This window comes from Choloepus didactylus, chromosome 3, assembly GCF_015220235.1.
Source record: "Choloepus didactylus isolate mChoDid1 chromosome 3, mChoDid1.pri, whole genome shotgun sequence".
Taxonomy (NCBI): Eukaryota; Metazoa; Chordata; class Mammalia; order Pilosa; family Megalonychidae; genus Choloepus; species Choloepus didactylus.
The window spans coordinates 138,728,012-138,739,523 of NC_051309.1; the positions used below are offsets into that span (position 1 = coordinate 138,728,012).

The window sequence follows — 11,512 nt, forward strand, 5'->3', positions numbered from 1 at the left end:
GCTCCCAAGTGTCTCTTTGAAATTCTCCCAGAACTGCTCTTAGGGCATTTTGTCCTTGCTTAGCTTCTCTGGAGCAAACTCTGGGCCAGCATCTCAAAGCATCAGCAAGCATCTTGGTCTGGGCTGGCTCTTTTAAAGGACTGCAGTAAACTAATCAAGACCCATGATGAATGGGCAGGCCCACACCTCCATGGAAGTAATCAAAGGTATCACGTACAGTTGGATGAGTCACAACTCCATGGAAACAAACTAATCCAAATATCCCACAAGATTAGATTAAAACATGGCTTTTGGAGATACATAATATATCCAAATGGGCACAGAGCATTTTAAATTCCAGTCCTACTACGTAGAGAAAATATTCAGCATTTTTCAGTTTCACTTCCAGGCATAAAATATTCTACCCTTTAAATCCAAAAAGACCAACAGCTGAAAAGAGACATAAGGTACTAAGTTTATTTCTTAGCCTATAATATCATTCACCACTTTCCATTTCCTTTGTTACAAGTTTCTCTTGACTCCCTTATTGCAATTTAGTATGTCTTATGAGCACTACTCATTTAGAAAATTGATCTTATGTAGAGTAGAAAAATAACTGAAATTACCATTGACCACAATTCCACATTTTCTGTTAAAACATATGTAAAATAAAATTGTAAAACAATTTTTGGAAGCTGTGATCCTTTCAGCTAGATAAAGAGGAATTATTTTATTTTTCTTAAAGCTTCCATGGTTACTCTAAAATTCATGAATTCATGATTTTTTTTTTAATTTTTAGTTGTTCATTTTATTTTATTCACATTTATCTTTTATGTCAAGCTATTTCCTTATAAATTTTAAAACTTTAAATTTAAATCATTATAAATAAGAAAGCTTCAGGAATTAAAATATATATTGCTTTGTTTTGTTTTTAAATTAGGCAAACTACTACCCAGACACACCTATATGAGCATAGAATGAATAGTAGTATTTTTTTCTAAGATAATAATAATAATAAGAAGAAGAAGATAGGATAATGAGGAAGGAGGAGAAAGAGGAGGAGGAGGAGAAGAAGAAGAATTAGTTTTATGCAACACTGGACAATTTTCAAAGTGTTTTCTCACTAGTTATTGTATTTGGTCCTCCCAACAGTATGATGATTTATAAGGGAAAAATGATCATTCTCACCATTTTATAGCTAAGGAAATAGAGTTCTAAGAAGTTTAATTAACCAAAATTGGATGGGTAGTGACAGATTAAGTATAACTCTGACAATTTTGTTTCTTTTTTTATCCAATACTTACTAAGTAACTCCGATCTACCAAATTGCACGTGTTTGTTTCTATTGTTGATGGTGATGGCAGTGGTGGTATGTGTGTGCCCATATGCACGTGCACGTATGCGTGTACAGGAAGAGTGGGAGGGGAATAGAAAATATATATGGATAATAAAATTAATGTTCAAGGAAAGGACTTCAAAAGAAAAGATACTCAATATCACAGCCAAGAGTAGCTGGGACTCCTTGAAGAAATAAAAAAAGAAAATTGGAAATTCAATAATATAAAAATGAAGACTATATGTGTTTGTTAATAGGTTACACATAACCAAGAAATGGTACACTTAGCAGAATTATGGGAAAATAATATTTGAAAAAACTAAGACAATGTTCTCAATAAGCACCCAGTTTTTTAGAGGATTAATTAATATAACTGGGGAATGCATAGTCAAAGATTTTAACATTTTAAGTGAAATATTAGGTTGAGTTTTTGAGGTCAGTTGTGAACAGATGAAAAGAGCTTATAAAATTTTTAATCAAATAAAAGAGGTTAAAACAGCTTGATAAATAATGTTAAAACAGTTAATTTATATGTGAATTTGGACTCTTAATTTCCTTTACCTTCCATTGCTCTTGCAAAGTTTTCTGGTTCTTCCTTTCTGAAGTTTCAAGGTTTTGCTTAGAAATTCAGTTTGCTCTGTTGCACATAATATATACATTAAGAGCCCCTCCTCCCCAGCCCCATGTGAATGGACTTGTGTCTAAATATTCAACTTTACAACTTTTGGCTCAGAGTTTGCTAACTTCCATCTTTTGCATCTCACTTTCTTAACTCCTAGCACCAGCCTTTCAATTTCTTTCCTTATGTAAATCCCATATAGATACATATCGGTTCCTTCCTTCAACACAAAAACATTTGTTCACTCTCCAGAGTTTTGAATAGGTTTTTTATTTATTTATTTATTTTTACTTTTCACAGAATTTATAGTTTCTATCCTCAGAAGCGACAGCCTTTAAGAGCTTAATCTGTCATACTGGAAGTGGAATTCTGCAAAGATATTTTAAGAGATCAATTCTCCTGTTAATTTTATTTTGGATTCTACAGGTATTTCGTGTGTGTGTGTGTGTGTGTGTGTGTGTGTGTGTGTGTGTGTGTGTGTTCTTTTAACTGTATTTCAAGTTCTTTCCAAAACAAAGCCCTAGGAATGAACCCCCAGGTTTGTGTATACCCTGGGCTTAGTCCACTGCTGCGGGGTGTTGGGAGTCTGGCATACATGCTTGGATACCCACCAACAGTAAACCCCAGGATAGAAGATGTGACAGCAGAACTCCCTCCTCCATGGCAACTATGTGTTCCTTGTGGATTTCAGAAAGGTAGCAGCCACATGGAAAATACTCAAAACCATGGTTTGATATGAGAGTTGCCTGCCATGACCATCACCACTGTCTTTTCCCTGATCCTTCCCCTCCAGTTTGTGAAGATAGAGCAGAAAATAGTCTTCTTTGAAGATACTTGATAACTCAGAAAACAAACATGCCTCCAATGCTATGTGCTTTCAGAGATTCTGGGTCTAGTTCAGCTATCAGAATGAGCTGATTGATGCTTTCACCCATAACCAAATGAGCCCATCTCCTTGAGAAAGCCCACTTGATTCTTGGTAGCGTGATGGACCACCAGGAGGTGGAATGAGCACAAGAACTGGGAGATCCTCTTGAAATACTTCACCGGGAAGGCAACTTCATGAATGAGCTATTTCAAGCAAATGACACCAAACCTCCCCAGGTGCCCCTCAAGTACTGTGTTGTCTGTCAATGGGATTATCTTATTCTTGACCTTGGCTTGTCCACATTTCAGGATGATTTATGGGACAGACTTCAGATTTGGAAATCCCCAGATCACATAAGGTTCCACTGTATGCAGCATTTTTAGGGTTGTGGGGGTCACCTTCACAAATACACCACTGAAAATCTTCAATTGACATCTTTCAGTGGTCCTCTGCACCAGTAAACCTATCCCTTTGATCCTTTTGACACATATTACAAAGGCCAAGAAACATTCATGTGGCATTTCCAAGCCATGAGGATTCACTTCTAGCCATTTGAGGCATATCTTGTCACATTGATGCCACTGAGAATCAATTGAGAATGATTTCTGTTGCTTAATACTGAGCTGTTTGCCTTTCCTCTGCTTCTTTCCAAAAGTGCCTGCTTTGCCTGGGTGGCTTTGAGGGCCTGATAAGCCTTCCTCTTTTTTAGGAGATTTTCTGGAACCAAAGGGATCTTTTTCTTGGCCCTTTCTCCACCATCATTCCAAGCTGCAGTTACCCCTGGTGCACCTACATGTGTTTCTTAATCAAAATAAATATGGTAAATAATATGTCTAATGGTAGACAGGGAGATAGGTAGATAAATCTTAGTTAATAGCAAATCCTTTCAATCCCAATTCACTTACTGTTATACAGCCTCCTTAATATGTCTCTGCTTCATCATAAGCTCAAAAAGCAATTCTGGAAATTTTGTGTATTCCTACTTCTCTCTGTGAAATCACTCCCCCCAAATATCATGGATGTGGGCAGTTGAAGTGCTGCCAACAAAATATTACTGAAACTTTTGATGCTAAAGCATTTGGTCTCTATTGTGTGGATTCTTATTACTAAAGTGAATTGTCACAGGATACATATTCAATGTTAGAAGAGCCAGTTAACAGATTGCATCTCGTAAGAGTGCTTTAAAGCATCATTTTTTAAAGCTAACAGAAAGAAGGGAAAGCTTCATTTGCAGAAAAGTTCAAATGCACAGATAAAAAATAATGAGAATGATGAATGAAAATAACAGCCAACTTCTTTTAGTGATATATTTTAGGCACTCTAAGGACATCATGGCAACCCTGCTAGTATCTTACCAGTGGATTCAAATTGAGCAAGCTACCCTCTCATGTCTCATTGAAGGTTCTCCATTTGGTTTCTATATCCTATGGAAGCAAGAGGGTAAGGAGAGATATGCATATAATTAAAAAATAGGAAAAAATCAGTAGACAGAAATTACCCGGGTGAGAGAAAAGATAAGAAATAATGGAAAATCCTTCTATTAGAGTGTAAGATCTAGGGTTTCAACTTTCAGGATACGGAGTTGCATGTTAATGTACATGAGTATAAAATAATATATCAAGAAACATTAGACAATCTGTGTGATGGTAACACAATATTTTAAGTACACTGTACAAAGATGACTGTGAGCACTGTTGAAAGAACAAGGCTAGGGGCATGTATGACACCAGAAGGAAAGAAAGAAGATAAGGACTGGAACTGTATGACTTAGGGAAACCTAGAGTGGTCAATGATGGTAGTTAAATGTACAAATACAAGCATGTTTTTACAAATGAACATCAACTTGGCAAGGTGTTGAAAATGTGATGGCATTGGGGAAAAACTACAATCAATGCAAACTGGAGTCTATAGTTAAGAGTAACATTGTAAAATGCTTCCATCAATTGTAACAAAGGCAATACACCAAAGCTAAATGTCCATAAAACGGGGATATAATAAAAGGGTATGGGACTCTTGATGTAGTGTTGTTGTCTGACCTTTTTATTTTACTTTATTTTATTTTTATTTTTTATTTTATTTACTTGTCTTTTTCTTCTTTTTCTTTATTTACTTTTTTCTCCTCTTTCTCTTTCTTTACAGAAGAAATGGAAATGACTTCATATATATTATGGTGGTGAATTCATAACTATGTGATTATAACAGGAACCATTGATTGTTTACTTAGAATGGATTGTATGGAGAGTGAATAAAACTATTTTAAAAATAAATAGAGGGATACAAGTACTGGAGCAAATGTGGAGAGAGGGATATACTTTTTCACTGTTGCAGGTGGGGAAGTAGAATGCTGCAACCAATCTGGAGGCCAGTGTGGTGGTTCCACAGGAAGCTAGGTATGGGGTTGCCATATGGTCCTGCAACCCCGTTGTTGGGTATATACTTGGAAGAACTGAGAGCAAGGATACAAATAGACATTTGCACACTGATGTTTTTGGCAGCAGTATTCACAATTTGCAATGGATGGAGGTGGCCTAAAAGTACATCAACTGAAGAATGGAATGGCAAACTATGGTATATCCATACAATGGAATATTGAGTGGCTACAAGAAGGAGTGAAGTTGTAAGGTAAGCAACTAGGTGCATGGACCTTGAGGACAGTATGTTGAGTGAAGTAAGCCAGAAATGAAGGCAAACATTACAACATCTCACTAAAATGAGATGACTATTATGTGCAAACACTGAGAATTGAATCTAAGAGCACAGGTTATCAGGGGAGGGCTTATGGTAAAGATTTCTAGATTGTAAACTCTTATAGTAGTTACATCTATTCCTGAGTTGCAATGGTTACTCTAAATTCTGAGATGCTGAGCTCTTTTTTTTTTTGTATAATCTGGTCAGTCCCTGGCACTTCAGATATCTGTGTGACATCTGAGACTCAGAGCCAGAGTTCAACAGCTATGAATGTCAGCATTACCCCATACAGCAAATTTAAAGAAGCTGAAAAAGAGATCAGACTTCAATTAGAGATATGAATGAAACGGACTTGGTTAAGACTAAGGTAAATCAGACTAAAGGGTAAAGGATGATAGTGACTGTGTTTTAAAATGTGAACTTCTGTGTGAGACCGAAGGAAGAGAAGTTTATTTGTTGCAAAATCCATATTTTCTGTAGCATGCTGTATAATTTAACTTACATGGTCAGTTTATTCAACAACCATAACTACATGAAATATTGAACAGGGAGTGAGATCTGGTTGGTTCGTACAGATTAGTATGAAGTCCTGATATAGACAAGAGTAATTTGTGCAGAGAATAAAAATATATTTGCAAAGCCCCCTTGAGGAACTGGGGGAAAATGTGGAAATATTAAACTTCTCCTCCTGGAAATTCTTTATATTCTCTCAAGCATTGGGAACTACAAATTTAGTAGGCTAAGCCCTTGATCTTGGGGCTTGCACTTATGAAGCCTGTTACTGCCAAGGAGAGGCTAAGCCTACTTATAATTGTGCCTAAGTGTCACCCCCAGAGAACCTCTTTTGTTGCTCAGATGTGACTTCTCTCTCTAAGCCACCTTGGCATGTGGTCTTGCTGTCCTTCCTCCTACATGGAATGTGACTCCCAGGGATGTAAATCTCCCTGGCAATGAGGGACATGACTCCCAGGGATGAGCCTGGGCCCAGCATTGTGTGATTGAGAAAGCCTTCTTGACAAAAAAGGGGAAAGAGAAACGAAACAAAAAAAAATTTAGCGGCTAAGAGATTTCAAATAGAGTCAATTGGTCATTCTGGAGGTTATTCTTTCTTCATTCTGGAGGTTATCTATAGATATTCCTTTTTAGTCTTTCTTACATTAGAACAGCTGCAAGGAAATACCTGGAACCATTTAACTACAATCCAGTAGCCTTGATTCTTGAAGATGGTTGTATAACTCTGTAGCTTACACAGTGTGACCATGTGATTGTGAAAACCTTGTGGTTCACACTCGCTTTATCCAGTGTGTGGACAGATGAGTAGAAATATGGGGACAAAAGTAAATGATGGGAAATATGACTTAAGAAACTTAAGACTGGAAGTATAGTTGATTACATTTACTCCTCTTTTTTACCTATTCTGATGTTCTTCAGTCCTTTCTGAAGTCAAAGACTTCTTCTGTTATAATTTCTTTCTATTTAGATACATTCCTTCTCTCACTGTAGCCTTGCTAGTGAAAAAGTTTATTAGTTGCCCTTAATCTGACAATACCTTGATTTCTCCTTAATTTATGCAATGTTACACACTTCCTTCTGGCCTCCATGTTTTCAGATGAGAAATTCACTGTCATCCAAATTGATATTCCCCTCTAGTAATGTGTACCTTTTCTGTCTGCTTTCAAGATTATTTCTTTGTTTTGATTTTAGGTTTTAGAAGTTTAGTTATAATTTGTCTTGTCATGGATTGCTTTGGGTTTATTTTATTTGGGGTTCACTCATATTCTTGAATCTGTATGTTTATGGTTTTATTTTTTTGTTTGTTTTTGCCAAAATAGAGTCATTTTCAGCCAATATTTTCTGCACATATTTTTTCAGTTTGACTCTCTCTCTTCTCTCTTTCAGGGACTCCAGTGTTAGCTCTTTTGCTATGATCCCACAGGTCCCTGAGACCCTGTTCTTCTTCTTTTCTGTAGTCAATTTTTTCACCATTATTTATATTGGGTAAATTCCATTGATGTGTCCTTAAGTTCACTGATTATTTCCTCTGCCATTTTCACTCTGCTATTGATCCCATCCTGCCAGTATTTTTATTCCTGTTGCTTTTCTCAGGTCTATAATTATCATATTTTTCTGTTTTTATGACTTCTGTTTCTTTGTTGAGGTTTTATATTTTTTCATTTGCTTGTTGAAGCATTTTGATGATGGCTGCTTTAAAATCCTCAAAAGATAATTGCAACATCTAATTCACCTCAGTGTTGGTGCCTGTTCATCTTATTTTTTTCATTCAAAGTGTAATATTCCTAGTTCTTGGTATGGTGAGTGATTCTTAAGTGTATTCTGAAAATTTTAGATATTATATTATGGTACTCTGAAACCTATTTAATCTTCTCTCTGTCTCTGACTCGCTCTCTCTCTCTTTCTCTCTCTCTCTCTCTTTCAGTGAAGATACATAACCACAAATTACCAGAAAAACTTTCCATTTGGTATCTAAAAGAAATCACAATGTCTGTAATTTCTTATAAAGAGATTAATAGGAGAATCTGACAACAAACTGATTTATAGATATTATTCCACATTATATTGTCTTCTGCATAGATTCTTCAGAAAGTGAACAAGGCATTTTCAATCTAGTTCAAGTATTTGTGGAAACATTAGACAAATATTTTGAAAATGTCTGTAAACTGTATTTATATTCCAGGCAGACATGTTCACAATATTCTTGCAGAAATACTGATGGAGGAATGGTATTAGAGACTGTGGTGGTTTTAATCTATTATGCCCCCCACAAAAGTCATGTTCTTTAATGCAATCTTGTGGGGGCAGACTTATTAGTCTTTTGATTAGTGTGGGACCTTTGGAGCAGGTTGTTTCCATGGAGATGTGACCCACCTAACTGTAGGTGAAACCTTTGGATCAGATCATTCCCATGGAAGTGTGACCCCCACCCATCCAGTGATTGGTTCACTGGAGTCCTTTAAGAAAGCTCAGGAGAGAAGGAGCTCAGAGAAGCTGAAAGAGACATTTTGGAGAGAAGCTAAGATATGTAATCCAGAATTTGCCCCAGGAGAAGCTAAGAGCTGACACAGACCCAGAGGCTTGGAAATGGAGACAGAAAGACATTTGGAGATACTAAGCTGAGAGATGAAGCCCAGAATTTGCCCCGGAGAAGCTAATAGAGGACTCCCAGATGCTTGGAGAGAAACACCCCAGGAGAATCAAACAGAGAGCTGAGAGAAGCTAAGAAAGACAACCTGGAGACACTATGGAGAAAGCAATTTTGAAACCAGAACCCAGGAGCAAAGGACCAACAGATGACAGCCACATGCCTTCCCAACTGACAGAGGTGTTCCAGGCACCATCAGCCTTTCTTCAGTGAAGGTACCTGTACCAGTTCGTATATATTATGTCCCCCAGAAGAAGCTATATTCTTAAATGCAGTCTTGTAGGGGTAGATGTATTAGTGTTGATTCAGTTGGAAACTTTGGATTAGGTTGTTTCCATGGAGATGTGACCCACCCAAAAGTAGGTGATAACTCTGATTAGATAATTTCCATGGAGGTGTGGCCCTGCCCATTCAGCATGGGTCTTGATTAGTTTACTGGAGCCCCATAAAAGCTCAGACAGAAGGAGCTCATGGCTAGCTGCAGCTGAGAGACACATTTTGAAGATGGCCATTGGAAGCTAACACTGACATTTTGGAGAATGCCATTTTGAAATGCCACCTGGGAGCAAGCGGATGCCAGCCATGTGCCTTCCAAGCTAACAGAGGTTTTCCAGATGCCAATGGACTTTCTCCAGTGAAGGTATCCGATTGTAGATGTCTTACCTTGGACACTTTATGGCCTTCAGACTGTAACTTTGTAAACAAATAAAGCTCCTTTATGAAAGCCAATCCAGTTTCTGGCATTTTGCATTCCAGCAGCATTAAGAAACCAAAACAGTATCCTCTTGTTGGTGCCTTAGTTTGGATACATTTCTGGCCTTAGAACTGTAAATCTGTAACCAGATTAATCCCCTTTATAAAAGCCAATCTGTTTTTGGTATTTTGCATGATGGCAGCTCTAGCAAACTGGAACAGAGACCAACATGAATAAGATTATTACACAAATGGGTACACAATATAAGCTGGAGAAATCTGAGGCTGGCTTAGCAGGAGCTCCAGCCCATGTTGCATCAGCTGTGAAGAATCTAAATCTTCCTCAGATCCCCACAAAATATTAATACATGACATCAGTATTAAAGTGCCAAACCTGTCCTCTTTTTCTTAAATTGAATTTTGTTGAGATATATTCACATACCATGCAGACATACAAGGCGTGCATTCAATTGTTCATGGTTCTAGTTGTGCAGTCATCACCAAAATTAATTTTTGAACATTTTCATTACCACACACACAAAAATAATAAGAATAAAAATTAAAGTGAAAAAGAATAATTAAAGTGAAAAAGAACAATGAGTACTTTTTTTTTTTTTTTTTGCCCCAATTTTTCTACTCTTCCACCCATACACTGGACAAAGGGGAGTGTGGTCCATATGGCTTTCCCAATCACATCGTCACCTCTTATAAGCTACATTTTTGTACAGTCGTCTTCAAGATTCAAGGGTTCTGGGTTGTAGTTTGATAGTTTCAAGTATTTACTGCTAGCTATTCCAGTTCATTGGAACCTAAAAAGAGTTGTCTATATTGTGCGTAAGAGTGTCTACCAGAAGTGACCCCTCAGCTCCTTTAAACCTGCCCTCTTTTAAATAAAAAAATTAAGAAGGCTATTCCCAGGTAAAATCCGGGGGGAAAAGTCATCTAAATTTACCACGTAGCTGTTTACCAAAAATAGAGGAGGAGAGTTTTAACTTTTGCTCTTGGATTTAAGTCAAAGTATGGTACAGAAGTTGTGCAAAATCAGTATGTGAAGTTCAGTGTTGCTTTTCTTCTCAGTAAATTTAAAGAAATCAAATTGTTCCAGTGTGATTTGTTTTTCTTTTCTGAACTTCATTCCATAAGACAGGCCTGTATGTTTTGGTTGCTAGAGTACCTCAACAAGTGTTTGAGACATTTCTAAAATTATGTACAACCCAAAATGTTGGTGTTTTGTATGGATAACAAGTTTAGCATTCCTTAATTCTGTTTGTCACAATTGTCAAGGAAACTAGTATGTATTGCATGAAAACTTTATGAACTTTTTCTCTTAGTTTAAATAAATTTCAAGGTAACTAGAAAAAGTAAATGATGGGGATGGGGTGTATGGGATGTTTTTGGGTGTCCTTTTTTTTTAAACTTTATTTTTATTTTGATTCTTCTTATTATTATTACTATTTTTGGAGTAATGGATGTGTTCAAGGGCTGATTGTGGTGATGAATGCAGAACTATATGATGATGCTGTGAACAATTAATTAAACACTGTGGATGATTCTATGGTATGTGAGTATATCTCAATAAAATTGCAGGGGAAAAACAAACAAACAAACAAAAAGTAGCATTAGTGACTGTTATTAAGGGATCCAAAAAGAAAAGAAGAGAATTAAATAGATTTCCTTTATTTTAGAGTACCACCAGTTACAATTATTGACCTTAGTGATGAAAACCTAATTTTTAAAATATTGGAATTATTTATATTATCACCTGCCATATTAATATGCATATATTTCATTTTACCAGAAAAGTGTTGTTTCAGTTTGCTAAAGCTGCTGCAATGCAGTATACCAGAAATGGGCTGACTTTTTCAATGGGGATTTATTTACAGTTCTAAGACCACAAAAATGCCCAAATTAAGGCATCAAGAGGAAAATACCTTCTGTGAGGAAGGTGGCTGGCATCCGTAGCTCCTATGTCACATGGGAAGGCACATGGTGACATCTGCTTGTCCTTCTCTCCTAGGTCCTGGTTTCAAAATGGATCTCTCAGTTTCTCTAGGTCCTTCTTGCTTCTCCCAGGGTGTATTTTTTCTAAGCTCTCTCTCTCCATGAGCTCTTTTAAAGGACTCTAGTAAAGTATTAAGACCCACCTTGAATTGGGTGGGTCACATCTCC

General features: G+C 36.8%; 2 pseudogenes; one reads left to right on the plus strand and one right to left on the minus strand.

The window, feature by feature from the left end:
• Positions 1-2,776: 2,776 nt before the first annotated feature.
• Positions 2,777-7,091, minus strand: LOC119530455 (annotated as a pseudogene).
• LOC119530456 lies at positions 7,090-9,755 on the plus strand (annotated as a pseudogene).
• Positions 9,756-11,512: the final 1,757 nt, after the last annotated feature.